Source organism: Cetorhinus maximus, chromosome 31 (assembly GCF_964194155.1).
Source record: "Cetorhinus maximus chromosome 31, sCetMax3.hap1.1, whole genome shotgun sequence".
Lineage (NCBI taxonomy): Eukaryota > Metazoa > Chordata > Chondrichthyes > Lamniformes > Cetorhinidae > Cetorhinus > Cetorhinus maximus.
In genome coordinates this window covers 18922063-18937394 of record NC_135909.1, presented here as the reverse complement: position 1 = coordinate 18937394, position 15332 = coordinate 18922063, and the positions used below count along the sequence as shown (strand labels likewise).

Sequence of the window (15332 nt, the reverse complement as noted above, 5' to 3'; positions counted from 1 at the left end):
GTCAGTGGAACTGTATGTGTAGAAGGATTTTGCTCTATCAGTCAGCTTCTGATGCTGAAAGTGAGTGTTGGAGTCATTTCGTGTCTCTCATTCTCTGGTACAATATACCTGTGTCATATTCAGACTGCATATTGCATTTTCTGGTATTGTATGAGTGTCTGGACACTTTTTGAGCCTGCCAGTGGAACTGCAGGTGTGCAAGTGTTTTGTTCTCAGTCACACTCTGGTAATGCAAATGAGTTTGGGACTCATTCTGAATCTCTTACTGGTCTCTGTGTGTGTGTTTAACTCTATCAGTCAGTACTTCTGTACGTGAACATGGAAATCATTCTGAATCTGAAGTCTTTGGTGCCCTTTTTTTATTCATTCGTGGGATGTTGGCTTCGCTGGCTAGGCCAGCAGTTATTGTCCATCCTTAATTGCCGTTGAGAAGGTGGTGGTGAGCTACCTTCTTGAACCACTGCAGTGCATGTGGTGCAGGTACATCCTCAGTACTATTCGGAAGGGAGTTCCAGGATTTTGACCCAGCGACAGTGAAGGAACAGCGATATATTTCCAAGTCAGGATTTTGAGTGTAGTATCCACTCTGTATTCGTTACATCCATGTCAGATTCTCGTGACGTGTGTGAGCGTAGCATTCGAAGCAGATATGTCAATGGTACTCTGTATCTGTGATATTGTAAAGTGTGGGAATCATATGTTTATTTCATCACTTGGTTCTGTTTGTGAGCTTGAGATTCATTCTGTATCTGTCAGCGGGATTAATTTTACGTCTGTCAAACTTTGGTATTATAAAAAATTGTGAGATTTAATTGGTGTTTTTCAATCATCGGTATTGTATGTGAAAGTGGAGTTTATTTTCTGTGGATTAGTGTGTGGTCTTCCATTTGTATCCGTCAGCATCTGTTACTCTATGTGATGCTTGGACTCTTTCTATATCTCTCAGTGGTACAATTGGTGTGTCATATTTCTTTAGTATCACTCAGATTCAGCTATTGTGAGTGAGTGCAGTGAACAGACTGTATCTTTCAGCATCTGGCACTGAAAATGTGCTTGAGAATTATTCTCTGCTTCTGTGTGAGTGTGGGATTCATTATATAACTTTCAGTCTCTGGGACTAATTATAAGTTTGGATTCATTCCACATACATTTCCAGCAGAACAACAGGCCACTGATATGATAGGTTTAAAGCAAACAACGTGTGTCAGCTTTGGCTGAGTATTAAACCTTTGTCACTGTGAACACAATTGTGAAAGATAATGTATCCTTCAATCTGATCCTGGATTGGTCCGCAAGTGTAACTCCAGCTTGTACGAAATGATTTGATATGTGGCATTCAGTCTGATTCTGAGTCAGAATTTCCACACAAATGCAAAATGGAGCTCAGTCCTGAATTGGTAAAGTATCTTTAATTTGACACTGTGTGAGGATTGAGAATTAGCATGTAGTTTATAGCTCAATCAATACTCATCAAATTAATATTGTATCTCAGTTTCGTAATCAGGGTGAGTTTTAACTAGAGTCTGAGTTTCTATCTCAGGGTATACTTGCTTTCAGAATATCTCAAACTGATAATGTAATTGAGATTTGGATTTGCATCTAATGTATGTGTCAGGACACAATGTGGGAATTAATACTGCAATTTATAAACTAATAATGTGTGCAAATATTGGACTGCTGCATAATATGAATCTCAGTGTACATTATCAAGGTTAAGCCTGTAAACTTGAGACTGGAAACATGCATCAGTTTTATTTGACATTTAGTTTGTAGCTGAGGCTGTAATGTTGTGGGATTGACCTGCTAAAAATTGGATCGTGGGTGAGAATTTGGACCATCCGTCTGTGGTGCTGAGTCGAGGTAACATTGGAACAACGTCTACCTCTCCTGCCCTGTTTGATTGATGGATGGAAAGTGTGACTCTGGAACTATTTCTGCTGTCTGAGACTGTGAAATTGATGACCTGTCTGTGTCTCTGCGCTCTGTCATTGATAATGTACGTACTGTGTGGGAGGAGCTGGCCGGAATCTTCATTCTAACTTGGCTGGAGGAAACACCACGTTTATTCTGGTTCCTTCAATTATTTGCCTGTTGGAAAAAAGTACATTTTAGGACTCAAGTACAGGTGGGGTGGAAGATACACATTCCATCAGTTTGACATCTATAAATAATTATTGTGAATGGTTTGAGAGGCTTTAGTCAGGCTCTAGCTCTGATTGGTCAGTCCATTCTCAATCTAAATCTTCAACCAATCGGAGAGCCAGGTAACAGGAATTGGAAGTGCCGATTGGTTTATATTTTCAAATTCGAAAAGCCCGCCAATAGAAGGAAAAAAAGATAATAGCCGAACGGCTTAATTTCCAGGCAATTTTAGTCTCACACTTTCGGAGCTGTAATATTGCATTTTGCGTCACAGAATCCTGGCGCTATTTTAGGAAGATATTAAATTTGTCAATATCTTATCTGTAACCGGCGGTAACAAAGCAGCGATTTAAAACAGAGCCAATCTCAGCTCACTGGAAAGGCAATAACAAAGGTTACCAACCGACTCCTTCACACAGGCTTCATCGGGACAGAGAGAAACGGCTGATTTCTGATCCTGTCCCCTGAAAGCGGCCGGGAATGTTACAATCGGAAGAGCGGAGCGCTCCAGCAGCCAGACGCTCAGCATAGCTGCTCTTTCTCAGGGGCCTGTGAACACGGCCCGCGGCGAGCTGCAGTCCAGCCCGGGAGGAGGGAGACTTGGCTTTGGCTTTGTCCTGGGCTCTACCGCCGGTCTTTCTACAATCTTACACACACTTACACCACGAATGAAGTATTCCTCCCGCACTCACCCATCTTCTGGGGAATGTAGTCGGCCACTTCTGAATGGTCAATGTGTTCGGAATCTCATTGGGTGGCTTTCGTAACCAATTAGAGAGCAGCCTATTTCACCAACTTTCAACGGTCAATGAGAAAATGGGCCGGAGATCGACTGAGCCAAACTGGCAGAGCTGAAACGGGTTTTCAAATTGAACATTAGCGCCAATGTATTTGAGAATGGCTGAAAAAGAGAGACATGGCAAAGCTTTTCCTTCTGTACTCAACAGGACAATCCCAAGAAAACCAATATAAGGGGAAGATAACAATTTATACTGATAGAGAATATACTTCAGGGTGGAAAGTGACGGTCTTAGGCCCGGTCATGAGCTTGTGTGATACACAGCGCGAAATGATCTGATCACGGTAGCCATTACCCTGCAGGATGCCTTTGATGAGGCCGATTTCAGCATCAAGCTTGCACGGTCAGCAAATGGCTCGGGTCCTATTTACAAGGTCGCCGATGAGACCAATCTTACAGAGCGTGGGACTGTAAGAATCCCAACGCGTATATTGACCAGTGAAGGTCGGTTTGCGGGAAACCTGGTAGAGAATCCTCTGGAAGATTTCTCAACTAGTGTGTCAAGGGAGGGGAGTTATTTTGACTGCTCCATTTCATAGGTGAATTTGAGCGCAGGATGGAGCCCATAAAGTCGTGTAAGGAAATTGTTACATGCAGCTGCGGATTTAAATATAGCAAACGTATCATCCACATATCGGAAATATGCGAGAGGGAGCAGGTGAGGCGTCTATCCACCCAAGACCCGAGTTTTACGATCGAAAAACGTGAGTGATGAAAACGTTAGATCTATTTTATTTCGTTAGACCTTTATTTTCTTGTTGGAAATCTTCCCACACTTTCTGTTGTTCTTTATCTCATTTTGGAAAGCACAGAGATTAACTCCGCGGGCCTGGAATTGTGGTCTGACCACGGGTAAGGCTGAAAATAAATCACTACTGCGATGGCCGGGAATCGAACCGGGGTCAACTGCTTGGAAAGCAGCTATGCTCACCACTATACCACCATCGCACACTTCTTCAAATTACAGTCAGCATTTACAGTACCGCGAAACACACTATATCTTTGGCATCTTGTGTCTGATTGATAAACTGTTTTGCAATAATTCTCACCATGTTTATGTTGTTTCACACTCATTTAAAATGTCCCCAAAGAAGTTACCTCATTGCACGTCTCGCGTGCAGCCAGCAGAGGGCACCAGTCCACAATAAATTCTCTCCGGCTGTTTCTGTGGACACATCGAGACAGGAAAAGGTCTGTTGCTGCCCGGGGAACGGGCCGTGAAACAGACAAAGATAGTGACCAACTACAACGGCTCCATGTAGATATCCATAAAGTTCCGAACAATAAAAAAATGCAACTTATCCTGGAAGGGATGATGAAGTTCACTCACTTTCTGATACTGCGTGTGAGTGTGGGATGCTCATGTTGAGTGTGGAACTCAGTCTGGATCTGTCAGTTTCTGGTGTTGAATGGGAATGTGGGAGTCACTCTCAATATCTGGGACTCTTTGCAACATATTCTGCATCTGTTAGTCTTTGGTGCTGAATGTGAGAATGGGTTTAATTCTGTCACTGTCAGGCTGTGGGAATCTGTGTGAGTGTTAGATACATTGTGTAACTCTCAGTCCCTGATTTTGCCCACAACGTTGTCCATCCCTAATTGCCCTTGCTAATAGAGCATTTAAATGGGCTGTGGCTCTGGGGTCTGGAGTCAAATGTCGGCCAGACCAGGTAAAGGACATTAGTGATGGGTGGATTTTGATGACAATCGCCAATGGTTTTGTTAAAAGAAAAATACTGCGGATGTTGGAAATCCAAAATAAAAACAGAAAATGCTGGAAAAACTCAGCAGGTCTGACAGCATCTGTGGAGAGAGAAACAGAGTTAATGTTTCGAGTCTGTATGACCCTCCTTCAGAGCTTTAGAGAGGTACAAATATGATGACATTGATACTGTTTAAGGGGTGGAGCAGGTGAAGCTGGATAGAAGGTCAGCAATGGGTGGCAGCTAAGGAGAAATTGACAAAAATGGACTGGACAAAAAGGCAAAGGGAGCGTTAATGGTGGTGATAAGGGCTAAAGGAGGTGCTGATAGTGGCGTAAAGCTAAGAAAGCAGAATGTGTTAATAGCAGAACAAGGGTAAGCACTCTGTGAAAGAACAACATGGCACAAGTAACTGATGGCCCTTTTGGGGAAGGGGGCCGTGGTTGGGTAAAAAGGATGGATAAAGGGATAAAAAGGGAATAAAACAATGAATAAAAATGAGGATAAGTGGATAAAAAATAATTTAAAATAAAATGGGGATTGAAGGAGGGGTGAAGATAGAGGAGAGAGTTCCTGGTCTGAAGTTGTTGAACTCAATGTTAAGTCCGGAAGGCTGTTAGGTGCCTAATCGGAAGATGAGGTGCTGTTCCTCCAGTTTGCATTGGTCTTCACTGGAACGTTGCAGGTCAAGGATGGATATGTGGGCATGAGAGCAGGATGGTGTGTTCGAATGGCAGGCGACAGGAACATCTGGGTCATGCCTGCAGACAGACCGAAGGTGTTTCACAAAGCCCTCATCCAGTCTGCGTTTGGTCTCTCCAGTGTAGAGGAGGCCGCATTGGGAGCAGCGAATGCAGTAGACCAAATTGAAGGAGGTGCAAGTGAAGCTCTGCTACACCTGAAAGGAGTGTTTGGGCCCTTGGACGGTGAGGAGGGAGGAGGAAAAGGGGCAGGTGCTGAACCTTCTACGATTGCATGGGAAGGTGGCCATGGGAAGGGGATGAGTTGTTGGGAATGATGGAGCAGAAGACCAGGGTGTCCATGAGGGAACAGTCCCTACAGAATGCTGACGGGGGTGGGGGCTGGTGAGGGGAAGATATGTTTGGTGGTGGCTTCATGATGTCGTTGCCGGAAATGGTGGAGGATGATCCCTTGAATGCGGAGGCTGGTGGGGTGAGAAGTGCGGACAAGGGGGGTCCTATCATGGTTCTGGGGGGAGGGGAAAGTGTGATGTCAGAAGCGGGGGAGTTGGGTCGGACACGGTTGAGGGGCCCTGTCCATCACAATGGGTGGGAAAGCTCGGTTATGGAAGAAGGAAGACGTGTCAGAAGCGGTGTTTTAGAAGGTGGCATCATCTGAACAGATGCGACGGAGTTGAAGGAACTGAGAGAATGGGATGGTGTCCTTACAGGAAGCAGAGTGTGAGGAGCTGTAGTCGAGGTAGCTGTGGGGGGCAGTGGGCTTGTAATGAATATTGGTGGACAGTCTATTACCAGAAATGGAGACAGAGAGGTCAAGGAAGGGAAAGGAAGTGTTGGTGATGGGCCATGTGAAGGTGATAGAGAGGTGGAAATTGGAAGCAAAATGGATAAATTTTTCCAGGTCCAGATGAGGCCATGAAGTGGCACCGAAACAGTCATCGATGTGGTGAAAAGAAGAGTTGTGGGAGGGGGCCTGAGTAGCACTGGAACAAGGAATGTTCCACATAGCCCATAAATAGACAGGCGAGGTAGAGGTCAGTACGCCAGACAACAGCAGCACTGCTCTTGTCGGCAGGTTTGATAACAAAGTCAGGGTTGGACCTAAGAGAACGGAGTGCAGCAAGTTCAGAAGGTGACAGGTTAGAGTGGGTGAGAGGAACAGAGAAATTGAGACGGCCATTGTCACGCTGACAGTTCTCAATGAAAAGATCAAGAGCAGGTGAGAGGCCAGAGGGAGGGGCCCAGGTGGAAGAAGAATCCTGGAGGTGGGTGAAAGGATTCGTTGAACAGGGGGAGGACTCCTGCCCAAAGAAGTGAGCACGGAGACGAAGGCGGCGGAAGAAGAGTTCAGCATCGTGACGAGCCCAACATTCATTGAGGTGAGGGCGTAAGGGTATGAAACTGAGTCCTTTGCTGAGTACAGAACATTCAGCATCAGAGAGGGGAAGGTCAGAGGGTACGGTGAATACACGGCAAGGGCTGGGATTAGAAGGCGGGATGGGATCAGAGGGATGGGAAGGGATGGAGGGTCCTGGATGGGCGTTGGTATCAATCGGTTGTTGGAACTTGCGATCCTTAACAACTGAAAGGAAAAGTTTCTTATTAAGGCATCGGATGAGATGAAGAATAAAATGAAACCGGGGACAAGGACAGCTTTGAGATAGGATGAGTCGGTGCTGCTGGAGGGAGAGGTCGAGTGTGTTCATATGGCGGCACATGGCACTGAGTGTGGATCTCAGGATGTGGCAAGAACAGCAGTCCGAGGAATGTTTTAAGTCCTGAAGATACCTGTAATACTGGGAGGATTCGAAACATGAGGGATGGAGCTTTAGTTGGAATCCATGTGGGGTAAGTCGGAGACGGAGACAGTCACTGAGGAAGGAAACAATGAAGGTGAACAGGACGAAAGAGACAAATGGAAATCCTGTCGGACAGAAGAGTAGTCCTTCTTCAAGGTGGGCATTCCTGGAAGAGAAGTGGCAGTGAATTAAACACTAAGATAAAAGCAAAATACTGCTGATGCTGGAAATCTGAAATAAAAACAGAAAATGCTGGAAAAACTCAACAGGCCTGACTGCATCTGTGGAGAGAGAAACAGAGTTAACATTTCTAGTCTGTATGACCCTTCTTCAGAGTCTTATTGTCCATGACATCTTTGTCAATCTCTCGTTAGCCCCCACCTATCACTGACCTTCTTTCCAGCTTCACCTGCTCCGCCCCCTTAAACAGTATAAATTTCATCACATTCCTACCTCTCTTTAGCTCTGAAGAAGGGTCATACAGACTCAAAACGTTAACTCTGTTTCTTTCTCCACAGACAATGGTTTTGTGATTATCAACAGACTTTTGATTCCAAGTTTCACCATTGCCATGGTGGGATTCGAAGCCAGGTCCCTCTGGAATACTAGTCCAGTGACAATAACACTGTGCCCCCACCTCCCCATCTAGCAGAGTGGCTCAGCGGAAGCGTGCTGGGCCCATAACCCAGAGCTCGATGGATTGAAACCATCTTCTGCTATTTGCATTTTCATTAATGACTGTGGGATTCATTCTGTCTCTATCAGACTTTGATTCTGAACGTGTGCTCATGATTCCTCTGTGTCTGTAAGTCTGCGCTACTGTGTGAAAGTCTGATTCATTCTCTATTTCTACATCTCAGTCTGTTTGAAATTCATTCTGTATCTACTGGTCAGTTATACTGTGTGAGATGTGGGATTCATTCTGCATTTGTCTGTCTCTGGTGCTGTCTGTGTATTGGGCAGTTTGTCCATGCCTGGTAACGTATAGGGTTTGTCCAGTAGTTCACCATGTCCAGTTTTGTGTGTGAATGTGGGGTTTATTTTATTGTTCTCAATCTTTGATGTTGCTTATGACTCTGGGATTAATTCTGGATCTGTACTCAATAGTTATCTCAGGCATGGTGTTGTAAATGATTCACATCTTAATACCTGTCAGGAAGGAAACCTCTCATCCCAATCCTCACCCAATTTGGCTTATGTGTGATCTTAGAACCAATCACAATAATTAGGTTAACCCTGAACTGCAGTCTACAATGTGAAATAAATGGTTTTGCCGACCACTCTTGAGATACCTATTAAATACAGATATGGAAGTAAAGTACCCTCACATACAGCTCCCGAGTCACATGGATAGAGTATGAATCCCACTTACACACGCAGTTCCAGTAACCGAGTGATATACAATTAATCGCACAGTAATTCTCTGCCCCAGATGTAGACATATATTAAAATACATTATTCCAAATTCCCATTCAGTACCAGATTTTGACAAATACAGAATGAACCCTGCACGCACATACAGACACACACAAAGATAGTGACTGATACAGGATGTGACACAAATTCACATGCAGTACCAGGGAATAACAGTTAAATATTAAATCCCGCCATCAATTCCAGTACCGGAAAATAATGCACACAAAATGAATGTTACTGACATTCATTAACAGAGATTGTAAGATACAGAATGAATCCCATAGCCCTGTTCAGTTCCAGATACTGACAGATGCAGAATTAATTGCAACTACTCACACTGAAAAACACAATTAGTTCCACATTGACATGGAATATAAAACACTGGCAGATGTTGAATGAATCTCAAGCTGACAGTCAGTAACAGATACTGATGGAAAAAAAAAATCACTCACTCTTATTCAGAGTGGGAGACTAAAAGATAAATAAAAGGATATTCACACTCAGATAGAGTACCAGAGACTGACTTTCAGAACCCGAACCACTCACACATCATACCAAAGACTGAAATACACCAAATAAATCACTCACTAAGGGGCAATATCATCGCAAACAAAATAAGGTCAGAGGCCTGACCTTCTGCCTAACTAGATTTTCCTGCCTACACCCCATATCCATTGATTCACTGAATAACCTGTCTGCATCATCCTTAAATATATTCATGGATGAAGCATCCATATTTCACTAGGAGAAGTATTAATATTCACACGCTGAGAGTGCAGAATTTCTCCAAATTTCAGTCCAAAATGATCAACCCCTTATGCTGACATGGTGCCCACATGTTCTAGATTCAGGTGAATCGATAATGGAAAGTAGGGAAATGCTGGATGAAGTAAACAGGTATTTTGCTTCGTTCTTCACTGTAGAGGACACAAGTAACATCCCAGAAATAGCTGTAAATCAGGAAATGGAAGGGAGGGAGGAACATGGGGAAAATTCCAATCACCAGGGAAGTGGTATTGAGCAAATAGTTGGGGCTGCAGGCTGACAAATCCCCAGGTCCAGATGTGCTTCACCCTAAGGTCTAGAAAGAAGTGGTTAGTGAGATTGTTGATGCACTGGTTTTAATTTCCCAAAGTTCCTTAGATTCAGGGAAGGTTCCATTAGATTTGAAAATAGCAAACATAACTCCTTCATTCAAAAAGGGAGGGACACAGAAAGCTGAAAACTATAGGCCAGTTAGCCTAACATCTGTCACAGGGAACATTTTAGAAGCTATTAAGGAAGTTATAGCAGGGCAATTAGAAAAATTCAAAGGTCAACATGGCTTTGTGAAAGGGAAATCATGTCCAACCAATTTATTGGAGATCTTTGAAGGAGTCACATGTGCTGTGGATGAAGGGGAACCAGTCCATGTACTGTACTTAGATTTCAAGAAGGTATTTGATGAAGTGCCACATCAAAGGTTATTGCATTAAATAAAAGCTCATGGTGAAGTGGGTAACATATTGGTATGGATAGAAGATTGGTTAGCTAACAGGGTGCAGAGAGTTGGCATAAATGGGTCTTTTTATGGTTGGCAGGATATGATGAGTGGTGTGTCACAGGGATCAGTGCTGGGACCCCAGCTTTTTACAATTTAAAAAATGACCTGGATGAAGGGACCGGAGGAATGTTTGCTAAATTTGCTGATGAGACAAAGTTGGTAGAAAAGTAAATTGTGAAGAGGACATAAGGAGGCTACAAAGTGACATAGATAGATTTTGTGAGTGGGCAAAGATCTGGCAAATGGAGTATAAGGTCGGCAAATGTGAAATCGTTCCTTTTGGCCAGGAAGAATAAAAAATAAGCTTATTATCTAAATGGTGAGAGATTGCAGAGCTCTGAGATTCAGAGGGATCTGGGTGTCCTGGTGCATGAATCACAAAAGGTGAGTGTGCAGGTAGAGCAGGGAATTAGGAAAGCTAATACAATGTTATCATTTATTGTGAGGGAAATTGACTCCAAAAGTAGGGAGGCTGTGCTTGAGTTGTACACGGCATTGCTGAGACCTCTTCAGAAGTATTGTATACAGTACTGGTCTCCTTATTTAAAGAGAAATGTACATATGTTAGAAGCAGTTCAGAGAGGGTTTACTAGACTAATACCAGGAAAGGGGGCGGGGGGTGGTTGTCTTATGAGGAAAGGCAGGACAGGTTAGGCTTGTATCCACTGGAATTTAGAATAGTAATTGAAACCTTTAAGGTCCTGAGGGGTATTGACAGGGTGGATGTGGAGAGGATGTTTCCTCTTGTGGGAAAATCTAGAACTGCGGGTCACTGTTTAAAAAAAAGGGGTCACTCATTTAAGACAGATATGAGGAGAATGTTTTCTCTCAGAGGGTTGAGAATCTTTGGAACCGTCTTCCTCAAACGGCAGTGAAAGCAGGGTCTTTGAATATTTTTAAGACGGAGCTGGATAGTTTCTTGATTAACAAGGGGGTGAATGGTTATTGGGGAAGGCAAGAATGTGGGGTTGAGGTTACATTCAGATCAGCCATGAGCTTACTGAATGGCGGAGCAGGCTCGAGGGGCCGGGTGGCCGACTCCTGCTCCGAATTCATATGTATGTCCGTATTCCATAGTCAGGACAAACAACCTCTCAGTGTCTAACCTGTCAAGCTCCATTGTAATCCTGCACGCGTGGATGAGATCACTTCCACTTCCAATAACCAGAGAATATGAAAACAATTTACACTGCTTCTCATCATTGGACAAACGTCTCATCACAGCGACCAATTATTTTATGACCTCCAATGTAAATATATCCTTCCTTAGATATGGAGACAAAAAACAGTGCCAAATGCTGCATGTGTGGTCTCAGCAAAGCCGTATGGAAGTGTAGTAAGTCTTCCTTACTGTTGTACTCCAAACCCCTTCTCATAAAGTCTAACATGCTAGCTGCCTTCCACATTGATTTCTGGATGCTATCTTCCCATGATCCATATACAAGTTCACTCAAATCTCTCTGAACATCAGGATTTACAATTTCACCTGGAGAACAACAGACTGTCAGACACAGAAATAATACAATGCTCACAGGCAGTAATGGAGACTGACAGCTTGAGAATGGTTCTCATGTTGACAGTGTCACAGATTGGCAGATACAAAATGTATGAAATATTACCAAAGAGTGCCAAGGACTAACAGTTGGAAAATGACTGCCAAACTCACACAGATCACGTTTCAGAGTGAAACAAATTCAATGTCATGCTGACATAGGCCAGGAGAGACGAGAAACTGATGTACAGAATTAATGTAATCCTGACACAGGACTGGTGAGTGATAATTAAATAACCAATCACACACTCAGGTAAAGCACCAGAGTTGGATAAACCCAGTAAAGCCAGAGGGATAAACCCAGTAACTACAGACCAGTTAGTCTAATGCTGGTGGTGGGGAAAGGTTTAGAGAATTCAATAGATTATTGAATCAAGGACAAAATTCATTGTCACTTGGTAGAACATGGGTTGATAAATGACAGCCAGCACAGATTGGTAAACAGAAAATTATGACTGAAATACATAATGAAGTTATTTGATGAAGTTTCAGACAACATTGACCAGGGGACTGAGGTTGATGAAGTGTGTCCAGACTTGCAAAGGGGTTTGCAAAAATCCCACATCATAGATTTGTTAGTAAAATTCAAGCAGATGGAATACAGGGGCAGTGGCAGCATGGTTACAGAATTGAATAAGGGGAAGAAAGGATAAAGTGGTGGCGAGCGGTGTGTTTTTCAGGGTGGAGGGATACATACACAACTGATTCTCTGTCACGTCAGGCGGCTGTTCTATTCCCATTCCCAGAGCTCTTTTACATTTTAATAACTTCCAGACTATATCCAAGTTTGCTGATGACACTAGTTTAGGTGACATGATTAGTAGTGTAGGTGGGAGCAGCAAGTTTCAAAGCATCACTGACAGATTCAGTGAGTGAAAAAAACCGTGGCCGATGGTGTTCAACATGAGATCATCCATCTTGGAGCAAAGATCAGAGAATTTCCTAAACAGTCAGAAACGTGGGACTGTGGAGGAGCCGAGAGTGAGGCTGAGAGCTGAGTGAGACTGGAGAGTGGATAAAGAGCAGCGGCAGAGCAGCCCGAGAGCAGCAGTGAGAGAGAGAGAAGGAGGGAAGAGTGACGGGGGGGGGAATAAAGAGCTGTGAGGGAGAGGTTGGAGCAAACCGGCCACGGTTAAAATAAATAGTCAGAGCATGATAAATAGGAGCTGGAAAATTAAACATTACAATCAGAGTAAGTATAACAGTAAGTGTAAGTATAATAAGAGTATTAGTGCAGAGCAGCTCGAGAGGCATTTAATAAAATTAATAATTTAAACAAGGTACTAATTAGATTCTAAAAGAGGGAATAGAGGTTTGTTTTCGATCATGGATAGGCAGCTGAGACCTGTTGTTTGCAGTTCCTGCCCCATGTGGGAACCTCAGGACACTTCATGTGTCTTGGGGGCCATATGTGCAGGAAGTGTCTCCAGCTGCTTGACAATGATGAAAACGTGGTTTAAAAATGGTGAGGACTGGTGCTTAATATTCACTGATACAAACTGTTCAGAAAATATAGAGAAGGGGAAAAAGGAAGTGGGTTAGCGGGACTGATTAAGGAAATCACTGTAATATTGGGAAGAGACAATGTCCTTGACCGGAACTGGGCAGAATTCATTTGTTAGAGCTGAGAAACAGTCAGGGGATGATCAGACTCATGGGGATATTAAATCGGCCTCCAAATAGTGAGAGAGAGATAGAGGAGCAAATCCGCAGGGAAATCACAGAGGTGTCTAAGAACATAGGAAGATATGAATTAGGAGCAGGAGGAGGCCACTCGGCCCCACGAGCCTGCTCCACTATTCAATGAGATTATGGCTGATCTGATTGTAACCTCAACTCCACATTCGTGCCTGCCCATGATAAGATTTCACCTCCCCCCCACACCCTTGCCTATCGAGAACCTATCAACCTCTGCCTTAAAAATATTCGAAGACTCTGCTTCCAGCACCATTGAGGACGAGAGTCCAAAAGACTCAAGACCCTGTCAGAGAAAAAAAATTCTCATCTGTCTCAAATGGGCAACCCCTTATTTTTAACCAGCGACAAGAGCTGTAGAGTGGTGATATCCAGGGGTTTCTGAAATGTGTTCAGGAGACTTTCCTCGACCAGAATGTTCTCAGTCCAGTTAGGAAGGAGGCATTGCTGGATCTGGTGCTGGGGAATGAGGTGGGCCAAGGTTGGCCACGTGAACCAAGTGTCTGTGGGTGAACCCTTGGGTAAGAGTGATCATCGTATCACAAGCTTGAGGTGAGCAAGGAGCAATCAAAAGTAGAACTTCTAAATTGGAAGAGGACTAACTTCAATGTGAGGAGAGGGGGTTTAGCCAGAGTAAAATGGAACCAAAGACTGACAGGGACATCTGTAACAGAGCAATGAGTGATCTTTCAGGAGGAGATGTTTCAGGTACAGACTAGGTACATTCCAATGAGGGGGGAAAGGGAGGGTAACCAAAGCCAGAGCTCCTTCGATGAAGAAGAAAATAGAAAATATAATGAAACAATGAAAAGACTGTATGATGCATGTCTGATGAATTCTTCAAGCGAGAACTAGGTGACTTTTATTATACAAGAGTGTGGAATTAACTCTCTACCTGTCTATCTCTGTTATTGTGGGTGAATCTAGGATTAACTAATTCCAAGTATCTGTCAATCTGTACATGAGTGCACAATTACCTCTCTATCCGTCAGTCTCTGTTACTGCATTTCTGGGTGGAATTACCTCCCTGTCCATCTTGTTAGTGTATGTTAGGGTGGAATTAATTCTGTCTCTGTTATTCTGTATGACTGTTTGTGAGTGGGGCAGTAATTCTCTGTTTATCTCTATTATTGCATGTGAGAGTGGAATTAACTGTCAGTCTTTGTTACTGTATATGAGTGCAGCATTATCACTTTCTCAGTCTCTATTGCCGTAATTGAATAAGGAATTAACACTCTCTCAGTTTCTGTGACTGTGCATGAATGCACAATTAACTCTACATTAGTCTCCGTTACTTTATATCTGTGTGGAATTATTTCTCTATCTGTTGGTCTCTGTTACTGTATGACAGCCTGGGATTAACTCAATCATTTTGTCTCCATTACTGTGTGTCAGTGTGCCACAAACATTGTCAATCTGTTACTGTATGTGAGTGCAGAATTAATACTCTATCAATCAATGTTACACTATGTGTGTGTGGAAATCACTCTCTGTCAATCTATAATAATGTGTGTGTAATTAACTGTCTGTCTGTCAGTCTCTGTTACTCTCTGGCAGTGAGTCAATATCAGATTAGCAAACTGTAACCAGTAGAGTGTCACAGGGATCAGTGCTGGGTTCTCAGGTATTTACAATCTATATTAATGACTCAGATGAGTGGGGAGAGTATCGCCAAATTTTCAGACAATACATAAATAGGTGGAAAAGCAGATTGTGAGGGGGACACAACGAGTCTGCAAGAGGATATAGAAAGGTTAAATCAGTGGGCAAACATCTGGCAGATGAAATACAATGTGGGAAAATTTGATGGGAAGAATAGAAAAACAACACATTATTCAAATGATATATATATTAATGGCCTAGACTGTGGTGTGCAAGGCATGATTTCAAAATTTGCAGATGATACGAAGATTGGAAATATTGTCAACTGTGATTGGGATAGTCTTGAACTTCAAAAGGACATAGACATGTTGTCGGATTGG

At 43.3% G+C, this 15332-nt stretch overlaps 1 non-coding gene across 1 annotated transcript; it reads right to left on the bottom strand.

Moving 5' to 3' along the window:
* Positions 1 to 3817: 3817 nt before the first annotated feature.
* On the bottom strand, positions 3818 to 3889 carry trnag-ucc (transfer RNA glycine (anticodon UCC)). The gene has a single exon. It is a non-coding gene; the product is annotated as a tRNA-Gly (tRNA).
* Positions 3890 to 15332: the final 11443 nt, after the last annotated feature.